Genomic DNA, 11,420 nt, shown 5'->3' on the forward strand with positions numbered 1-11,420 from the left:
AATTAGGGAAAAAGTGGCCAAAGCTCTGTTGCACAGTCTTTAGTCAATGGACAAAAACATTAGCCAGTGATTTTGCGGCACTCAGCAAAGGGTTTTAGAAATGGAGCTTTTGGGGCTTGTACTTTTCAGGGTTTGCTCCTTCGGCTGCACGATGGCTGCATGAATGGTGGCAGGCTGGGACAAAGCCTCTTAGAGAGGGTGATTAATTACAGAATAGGCTTTTCTGAGCCTCTTCTTATTTTTGTGTGGTTTTCATTCTTGCCATTTGTAACCACCGAAGGATTTGAGACCATAGGTGGAGGACATGTCTTCATTATGGCCCTGCGAGCTTGCAGAGAGGGGTTGGACACTCGTGTTTCTTGCCTCCAGGCAGCTCTATGTTATGCCTGGCCGATTACAGCACCAGGCAGTTATTTATGAGGAGAGCTGGGTGTCCATTTGCTTTCCAGCATTGAGGGAATGCTTATTGCACAGCATAGAAAATTACCTCAGGCCTTGTTAGGTTTTTCTGGAAAAATATACACTACAGTCTGGGTTACTTATATGCCTCCGTGACTGGGTGCCCCCCTGCACAGATGGAGGTCCATACTAAGAAACAGTGTAAATGTTATAGTCGATATCCCTTGGCAGAGAAACTGCACTGCAATTTCTTTTTTGTCTTTTCTTCCTTTTGCGCGAGGCTCCTGTGCTACCAGCTAACCATTTCCTATAAGGAAATGGCATTGTGTTAAAGTTATATAGTGTATCATATTAAATTTTATAACGGTGCTTTGTGTTTTGAAAAGACTTGGGGTGGGAAACGGCATCAATCAGGGATAGACTTGGAAGGGGCCTCCTGGGTCATTTTGTTCAAGACCTCTATGAAACAGGAAGGCTTCTGCAAAATACCTTTCCCATAAATGTATCTAACCTTTCCTTAAAAGACACTGAGTGATTGTGCCATAAATACCTCAAGCAGGTAAACTAGTCTGATTGACCTTACGATCAAAAAGTGTCTCCTAATACGGTATATAAGGTACAATTTTCCATTCTTTCAGCTGTAGCTAAGCAAGAAAAAAGGGCAAATACACAGTAATGGGCAACGATACAGACTGTGCAAACAGTTTTGCTTTCACTTTACTGTCATAACCTACCATAAATCTGGATGTACCATTGATACTTGGTTTCCCAGTGTAGTGTCTGTGATCCTTGTGGTATCTATCTCACTTTGTCTCTGACTTTTGGAAAGCCAACATTACAGAGTGTAGAAATAACGAAGACGTACGAGCAGCACTTCCTGATTCAGAAAGCCATTCAAAACCCTATGTCATATAGTTAAAGTATTTATTTCTATTTTCTCTTTATTAGAATGTGAGTTGTTTCTTGTCAGAACCATGGGAGCTAGGGGAAGCACAGGGCTTTCTATGTCTCCATCAGAGTGTCAAAGAATAATTTTCATTCTCCTCCAACAATTGTGCATACTGAAAAATAAATACCTGGTAGTTTAGCTGTTTGTTTGTTGTTGCAATAGTAATGCATTGTGTGCTGGTTATGGCCCCATACTGCTCTGCCTTCTTTTGCTCAGTGAATATTAGGAGAAGCATCATTTTGTGTAGATGTGTTATTAAATCACAGACACATTCATTTCTGAGAGCTTCCTAAGCTGCACATAAACTATCTTTGGCTTCCTTTTTTTTTTTTTTTTTTGCCTTTTTTTTTGCAAGTGCTGAAAGATGGTGAGAGAGCTGAAGGCCAGTTGCTCTCCCACCTATTTCTGTCAGCTGTATGCTACTTATGGAAAGGGGTTGTCTCATGGTGTCCATCTCACCTGGCTGACCATTACCTAATTCATTCCGGACGTAGGAGAAAGTTAGACACCCATCAGTGTATCCTTGCAGCTCCCAGGGAAAAGCATGTCTTTAAAAGCTGACTATGCCACCTCGGTGGCAGCAAGGCATTGCTGTCAGGTGTAAGAATGAACAACCATCTTACAGTCATACATCAGGTTTTATTGTTCTCACCAGCCACTTCCTGAGCATCCAGCACCATCCCCAAATGAGACACTGAAGAGGTCCAGTAAAAGCTTGTGAAAAGGTTTGGGACAAACACTGCTTTAACGGAGACTCAGCAGGCCCAGCTGGACAGCCTTTCTTTACTAGACAATCTCATGAGAAGACTATTCACAACCTGATCCAGAGAAGCATATTTCACACTAGCTGTGGAAGACTCTAGAGGACTTTCTTCTTCAGAAGATCCGAGAAAGAAGTTTTACAAGGTTGAGGTATCCTGAGCTTGGTTTTAATGTCCATTCATTGTTCTGAGGTGGATTAGGCTGTCCTCTTTTTTGGGGGGGGGGGGTGGGGGGTGGGGGGGTGGTTGATAGTTGTACTTCTCATACACAGAGGACTGCTGCATAATTGGCCAGGAAAACTGGAGTTAAGTCCTAAAAGCAAAACACACAGAAAAGGTAAGATAATTTAGAAAGGATATGGTGATCCTGGGTTTGAAAACATGTCCGTCTCTTTGCATGTCCCTGCCTACACTTTTGTGATGTGCCTCCTTTATGCCTCATGCCTCTGTGGCAATTCAGACTGGCACTCACTTGTCCCTCTCAGCTCAGTGCGAATCATTTCACAAAGACCTTAAATAAGCCCCGAAATGACAATTTTTTTTAAAATGCCTTCTCTGTACAATTAACTAAATGCCATCCTTTCTCTGATGTGCAGAGTTTTAAAATATTTGTTTAGTATTTAATCACATAGACATATAGGCTAAAATACACCTCATTCAGTTGTTTAAGGGAAGAGGCTGGTGAGATCTTGATAACTCAATCTGATGTCATAAAACCACAAGGGAATATACCTATGCCAAAAAAAGAATACACATACTAATAGACCTGCTGTTTATTGCTTATATTCTTTTCAGCCATTGTCTTTTTCTCAGCAAATCACCAGATCAAGCTTCCCTCACAACAGAGATGAGACAGTCCCAAGCCCAGCTCACCCCTCACTCCCTTCCTGCCTTAAACTCTAGCTGTAACAGCAGCCCTTCTCTGCTGAGATGATTTGAAGCCCACACAGCATTTACTTACATAGGATCCTGGGTACTCGACCCATATGACAAAATCAGGTCTGCTTCCCTCATGCTGACCTGCTTCAGTCCCACATATCCCCATTTTCCTCTTGGTGCCCCTCCATTCCCTAGATGGTAAATACTTGGCAGGGGGTGGGGGTGGTGGGGAAGAAACATATTTCTTTCTGTTTTGTTAGGAGGGGAAATGAAGGCAAAGAGGGCTTTTTTTGTTCTTTTAGTATCATCATTATTTTTGAGGGATGGTTATTTTTTTAGCACAGATGAGTTCTGACCTGTAACTGTGCTGTTAGGTACTCCTGAAAACAAAAAGTGCATTTGCATTAGATGCTCCTAAAACAAACAAACAAAATTATATATCATAGAGATTTTCTGATCCTGTTCAGTGCACAAATGCCGATCAGAAGCAAATATCTTGCAATCCATTTCGATATTTACAACAGAACGTGGCATATCATTTAATTTAAATTTGCAGCATGCTCAGTGTAATTAATGCTGTGCAGTGCCTAGAAAATCCTGATTTCTTAATGTGATACAATGCATGCATGCTGAGACCATTTTTTTAAACTACTGTATCATTTTGGAACATTAATGGGGAGGCACTACCATTAGGCAGGAAAAAGAGCTATGCTCACTTTCTCTTTATGAACCTTCCATGCAGCTCCCCAAAATATGATGCAAACTACAGGTTTGTTTTAAAAGAGAGGGGAGTCAGAGATTTAATTTTCCCTTGACACAGCATGATGCCTGAATAGCCAGGCAGCTATTTCTAAATTATGTGCATTTCATTCCTAGGAGCTGTGAGCATTTTGAATGGGCTGATGTTAAATACAGTACACAAGCATAAATACTCAAGGGAACAGCTAGCTGAAATTTTGGCATGAGCAGAAATCTGATATCTATCATGGTAGTATCTGAGCACGTAATAATAATGCATATTGATTTGTCGGGAGTGCTAAGAGAGGGGTTTTGGTATTCTGGGATGAGAACTGTTAAACTTGGGAACATCTTGTGTGATTATAGTAAGCTGTGGTATTTGTGTGCTGTGGTTTTTGGCAGGGACAAAAATGTTCACATGTAATCTTTAGACCTGTGAGACTGGCCTGGGTCTCATTGTTGGAACCGAACCCAAGAGACTGAATGCATGATAAAGATACATATATATTATACATAAAGGAAGCATGGGGAATTTACATCTGTGCCTAGAAAATTAGGTAAAAAAAAGGCAGCATGCTTGGCAAGAAGGGTCGGAACCAAAAGCCCTTCGAGGTCAGGAGCTTTACTGCCATGACTTCAGTGAGCTTGGGTGTTAGTTTACCTGCTTTATCAGGCAGCTATATAATTTGAATCGTGCAAAAAGAAGAGAAAAGAAAAAAAACCAAACCAACCCACAACCCCTATCGTTTTGCAAGGTATCAGGTTCTACTAGAACAGACTATAAAAAGCTCTGTTTATAGACCTGTTGATAGCAAAGCAAAGTCTTCAGGTCCTCTAAATAAATCTGTTCCTAAATATAATGCTTCAACTTCTATATTCTCATCTGACACCTGACAATTCAACCTTAAGAGTAATTGGTCCTGTCTTTGAACCTCTGCAAATACTGTATGAGGAGGGTGGACAATTTATTGATTTAGATTGATTTTTATAAGAAGCATATGAGACAGATATGGTATCAGGTGTCACACACTGTATAGATTACACTCCTTGAAAATATCCATAGGCGATGACGCAGGGTTCAAGAGTATGCGGAGGTGATGTTTGGCGAGCACCTGCAAACAAAGCCATCCTGCTGTGTGATACCTCTCTGAGTAATTACTTAAGAGAGACACCAGCCAGGAACAACTTAATTGGCTAAGTTTGAATTTCAGGGGTGTGATGAGATGGCTTTTCTGTTGGGAAGCCATCCCGAACTATGTGCTGTCTCCACACGCAGGAACCCAAAGGGTTATTCTAGTGCAGGTTGCCCAACCCATTGATCTGTTCCTGTTTTCAGGTTCCTGTGTCAAGCCTCAATAAGGGGCTGGAGGAACAGATGGCTATTGAAATGAATGGTTGGATGTTTCCAGGCCTGTAACTGTATTTTGTAGTGCTCTGGTTATTCGAGAACGTTACAAGACAGGGCAGTGGATTTGTCAGGAATGAAAGCATTTGTGAACTGGCTGTTTAGTTTGTGACAAAAATTGTCATTGATATTAACAGCTCTGAGCCCCAGTAAAGACCTAAAAAATCTAGGGGAAAAAGCAGAACAAAAGAAGACAGCAACAAGATGGCACTGAGGGTCCCATCACTGGGGATGATGATTAAGACGTGAGACAGAGGGCTGTCCCACCTATATATGAGTTTGGCTGGGGAAATCACTCTCCTCCCGCTGCCTCGCTTCCTTCATTTATAATAAGGGAAAGAATAACTTTGCAGCATACTTTACATTGGCATTGCATGCTAACTTCATTACTGTTTGCAACAGCCTGTGCAATCCTCAGAGGAAAGGAATAATAACAAAGAAAAAAATGATAATTACCAAGCACACAGTTTTCATCTATAATCTTCATTTCAGGATTCGCTATTTCTGATGTCAATATTTTATAATGGAAGAATGAGATATGCTAAGTTTCTGTTTGATGGAAGTAAATTCAGATTTAATATTGCCGAGGAGCTGAATTTTTAATGCACTAGAGCAGTATGCAGACATTCCCCCTGTTTGCTGCTCCTGCCACTCCTTTGTACCAGTTCAGCGATGCTCCCGTGACCAGGCAGAAAAACGGAAAGAAGTTGCTCTGAATTTTCAGCGGGGTGACAGTACTTTGTCATTCAGCTCTGTCACGATAATTGGGAGTGTCACACAATGAAACAACATGACATACCCCTGGTAAATGAAGAGTTTTCAAAGTGATGTACAGCCCCTGTCGACTGCCAAAGCTTTTGTTTGTTCACAGAGTGTGCCAGCATTTCCAGAAGAAAAACCACACTGAAGAGGCACACTTACAAAGTTTGTTGTAAATTTATTTCCTCTGTGTTTTTATAAAATTGGATATATCGTATGAACAGTAGGAAAATATCCTCTTTTATCACATGCTCCTGGCTTCCAACCTGCTGAAGACTTTCCACAAACTCTTTAGGAATTTACCTCTTTTCGTTAAATTGGGTTGGATCTCATTAATAAAAGAATGGTATGATGGAAAAGAGTTTCTAAAATTATACTGTAACCTAGAATTGCAGGATTCAGCTTTCTCTGCCTGAAGAAAAAAATTCTGAAGCATTAAACTTACTTTATCAAGCATTGCACCTGACATGCTCTCATAAATTTTACATACATTTTAACTTATTTTAATATTATGCAGGCTTGGTTTAAAATATTCCCATGAAGTAACTAAAATGAAGCTGCTCAGCCATAAATTAAAGCTAAAAAAATACTTGTTCCCCCCCGCCCCATCAATATTTCTTTACTTAAAATCATGTGTTGTATGTAAGTTAAATTTTTCCCGTGCTGAGATACTTTTTATGTCTTAATAGGACTACCACAGAACCAGTGAGCCATATTTCTGTAGGGTTAAATGCACACTCTCCACTTTTTTAGCAGTATCTTGTCTAAAAGCAGACATTGGTAACCCTTTGCATGCCAGACCTCAGCTGGGCCCAGACCTCAGCTAGGCCCAGGGCCCACAAAGGACTGTGCAGCCATATACTTTTACAGGCGCAGGCCTATAGCAGCCTCGCTGGTCGGATGGGCAGGTGAAGGAACAGACGGCAGCTTTGTGGCAATGCCTCTGGCAATGCAGCGCAGCGCGGTCGCGGCACCCCAAGGACGCCCCTTCGGCCAATATCGTCATCCAGCAGATACGACATCATTGACAACTCATCACAAAGTTCCATTCGTGTCCCGATTTCTTAAGCTATTTCAAAGTCAGAGCTAAATTACACAAACATTTGCCTATCTAGACATAACAGGACTGTTATGGAATACTGTCAGCTTGTTGCCATTTAGCCTGAGCACACACTGTATGTGTCTGTCAGGCCATACTTGGGCAGCTCTGCAGCATGCAACGTGTCCCAGACACTGGAGTGATTATGTCTGAATACTCCTTATCTGATTTAAAAGCCGACAATGCTACACATCTGTGCTTGCGAGGCTCCGCTGTTACACTGTGATGCCAGTATTTATTTTGCTTCTGCAAGTTAGTTTTCCTTGAGAAGCAGCAGGAGCCTTCTTCAATGAACTGAAAAATGTGTATTGTATGAAGGTCTGTGAAGGGTTTGTACTGTAGTTCAATGGGCAAATGTGAACCCAGGGGATGACATTTCATTTAAACATTTGGTTTACATCTTTACATGCCAAAAATATTAATGTCTTGACTTTAGCAAACTGAATTCAGCACTTTTTTTTTCCTTTTTCATTAAATGAAGTAACTATAGCCAAAACATTCTGTGGATGTTTATTCTTCCTTCTCAAAGGTGGAGTTCCGCACACGAACATTTGGTTTCAGGTCTGAATTGTCAGTATCTGCTCACTTGACACTTTCCCGTTAGTTTGTATTGGAAACCACCAGTAGTTTCTTTTCTTGTGTTTATTGTATTACTCTCAGACCTTTGATCAAAACATCTTGGATAACAGCAAAGTCTAGCTTAATGCCTATTATTTGCTATTTTGAAAAAAAGTGAAGAATATGGTTTCTGTCAAAGGATCTATGAAGACAGTTAATGTAATTGAGAAGCAGAAGGGCATTTATGGAAGTGCATCTGAATGTCCTCTTCACATATAATTGCATCAGGAATTCTACATTAACATGCAAATCCTGTCCAAAGGAAAAAAAAAAAAAAAGCTTATTTTTAGGTAGAAGCCCTCAGTGGGCAGTAAATTACCCATAATATCCCCCAAACTAGCAATTAGCCCTGTTTGCTGACTACCTGAATTGTTTCACAGTAGTTCAGCACAGTCCTACTAGTTATCACCACACTTATCATCAGAGATTCAGTGTACGATTCCCGCAGCTTCACATACTGTATGCCTAAGGTCAGTCATAATAACAAATACATTTTATTTGCTTCTTTTGGCCCTTCAGAACTGTTTTCTCAGGCTTCAATATGTGAGGGTAGCTGATGATGCCATGCTGCTTAAATGGCAAGAATTTGAAACTAGAAAGCAATTCATAAGTGTAGGTACACTTTGGTATTAGTTAATATGAGTGTTTTGTATTTATTCCTGTATTAGCAGATAGTCCTAAGCATCTGCTCCGAGAGAGTGAGCTTTCTACCAATTTCTAGGGTTTTCTTTTCAGAAGTTCTGACACTGGAAGACATTTTTCAACATGGCCCTGTAATGGAGGAGTGTAAACCTGGAGAATACGGAAACAAAAACCTAAGGAAATTTTTTCCTTAAGGCTGCTGAGCAGTTTTCATATCCCTAAATATGAATGCTTTGCCAAAATAGTAACTCACTTTTGAAAACAACAGCTATATTGCCTGCTTTAGCAGTAGAAACAATCATGGGCCTACACATGCACACAAATACAAGCACACACATTCCAACAACAGCATCATTTTCGCTGAACAGGCCTTGGTTTTAAAGAAAGAATACTGAGTGAAAATGAGACTAATTAAGCATTTGAAATAGAATACAGAAACGTTTGGACCCTGAGCATTAAAGGTTCATTTTTAAGCACTGTGCACACCTTTCTGAGTAATGCTTTAATTTACACATTATTTCTCAGGCAAAATACAACTGAATTAACATACACCCTATTACCACCATTTAAGAAGTCCCATTTTCAATGCTGGGTCTGTGACACATTATACTGACATGGACCTGTATTCCTGCCTCTGAGCTGATGGACTAGGTCTGAGTCCATCAGGTAATGAAGATGATGGAACAGGAATTCCTGCTGAAGAGGAACATTTGAAGACTGCTTCTCATTTGCAAATATACTGTGAGAAGCAGAAAATGGGAAGCTTGCCTTCGTCTGGCTCTAGCTAAAATGCTTCAGCTTCTTGTTTCATGATCAGGAGCATCAGCTCTGTGAGCAGACAAACTGCCTACTCCATCTATCCAAGAGAGGCTCTCAAAAGAGCAAACCATCTGTTAAAGGGTAAGCTATCACTCTGATCTTTTTCGCTCTTGCAGGGACAGATTAATGTAAAGCAATGCAGCATGGCTACAGGTTGGTAGAAGGAAACAGCCCTGAGCTGCCCTGCCATTTTATACCTAGTCATGCTGCTGGAAAACAAAGGCAAATGACACAGAGAAAACTGTAGGTGCAAGAATATTTCCTTCTCAGTTGTTAGGGTTTAAGCCAGGACACTGAGACAAGAGTCATACGACCAACTTTACCACCCAGAGAATCACTCAAAATGGCCCCAGACCTCTACTATTTCAGTAGTAGATCCTCAGGCAGGGCATCGATAGGCAATGAGCTCTCAGTTAAAGGCTTAGCAAGGCAGTGACCACAGGGAGCCGTGAGCTGTTTGGCCATCTTCACAAGGCACTCAAGGGGAAAAAGGGAAGACTTGGTAGAGACAGTGCCAGCAGACTAGTTCGTCAAAAGAAGAACTTTTTCCCAGGAAAAAAAAAGAAGTATTTGGGTTAAACGTTGTTTCCACCCTTACTAAACCAGGCCTTGACTAAGAAAAATACAAATAAGCTGATCATAAATTAACAGTCGTCCCCGTTGTGAGCACGAACGTGCATACCTGGCCAAGGCAGGCAAAAGCAGATTGATTAAACAACAAAGTTCACCTTGTTTTCTGAGTTGAAAGCTCATGCTGTTTCTTGGCAGAACAGACATGTCAGGCCTGTAATAACCACTTGCTACCTTGCTTCAATCAGCGTTAAAACCAGCACAATATTAACATCTTGGGGAAAATCCATCTGGAAACTGCTTTCTGGGGGAAAAAAAATGAAAGGGAGGTAATGGAATACCACACCCTGTGTTTATTTATTTATTGAGTTCATAGTAACTTCAAGGAACTTCAAACTTCTCCTTCCCCTCACCTGAAAATTTTGTATTATTTCAAACATTTTCTGTTAAAATGCAGAAAAAAGAGGCAAAGAACAGCAGTTCTTCAGCTGAAGGTAAATTACTTGGTCTGGCAGAGGCAGAGGTTTGTATTTGCTATTTGGTTTTACTCTGGAGGAGGCTTTTGTGCACACATCTTGCCATGAATCCATATGCCAAGTACAGCAGGGTGGCATTACCCGGGACAAAGCCAACCCAACAGAGGCATCACTCCTGAGTGGTCAGAGCATCCCTCTGAAACTGCAATTCAGAGCAACCACACACACTGAGATGTGGGAAAGCTGTTGTGTTTACACCTTAGGGGTTTGAGTTTGGAACACAAGACCTGAACTTTAAAAAGACTGTGTGAAAAAAAAGGGGTTACTTTTTGCTGACATGGTAATACTAAAATTGACTTTTTTCTTTTCCCTCTTGATGTACCAGCATGAATGTAGACTTGACATTATTTTGGGGCACCTCTTCTTTCTGTTGAATCAACTAACATGATAGTTTCAGGAATCAGAGGACACGTGCTTGGCATGAAAAATTTTATGTAAAACCTGTTGTAGGAAAGTTAATGCAAAACTAACTGCATAAATGAGCCAAAGCAAGCCTTTCACTTATAGTTTGCTCTGATTTTTTTTCCTTTTTTTTCTTTTTTTCCTGAAGCGCTGTACTCCAGCATTGATAAAGTTTGAAGACCATACTAATGATGTACAGCACACATGCTCTGAAATCCATCTACTTTATGTGAATGCTACCCTGTACTGCTGGTTCAGCTTGGCAGCTCACTGTGAATGTTTTGGAGACTTTTAGCATCTCCAAAGTATTTTTGGAAAGCAAGCAAATGATTCAGGGTCTGGACACTGGATTTTTAAACTAGCAAAATATTTATCGCTTACTCTGAAAAAACACTTTGTCACAAAGAGCTGGACTATGAAGAGGGCATTTGGCTCTGGATTAATTTTAGGTGAAGTTTTAGGACCAGGCTAGGCTGTAGGTTTGTGCTCAATGATGCTTAAATGTAACGCCCTGGCCTTCCTACATCCTGGCCTGTAACTGTATGGGATCATGCTCTGCCAAATTTCTGTCACCTTGGGCTTCATTAGCATGAGAAAACAGACTCCTTTTGGCTTTGTGTCTCACTGAAAAATAAACCATTGGAGCTGGTTTGCCAGTCATCTCTTTTGGCCAGTTGTGTATAGCTGCCTCATACACTCAACTTTAAAGGGATTTGGACAGGATTTATTTAGGTTCAGTTTTTTATTACAGCTCTTAAGTAGGTACCAGAGTGAAGGTTCCTGTTTACAATGGTGAACATTTACTCAGGTAACTACTCCTAAAGGACCCAAGAGCATTGGCTGA

Source organism: Haliaeetus albicilla, chromosome 7 (assembly GCF_947461875.1).
Source record: "Haliaeetus albicilla chromosome 7, bHalAlb1.1, whole genome shotgun sequence".
NCBI classification, from domain to species: domain Eukaryota; kingdom Metazoa; phylum Chordata; class Aves; order Accipitriformes; family Accipitridae; genus Haliaeetus; species Haliaeetus albicilla.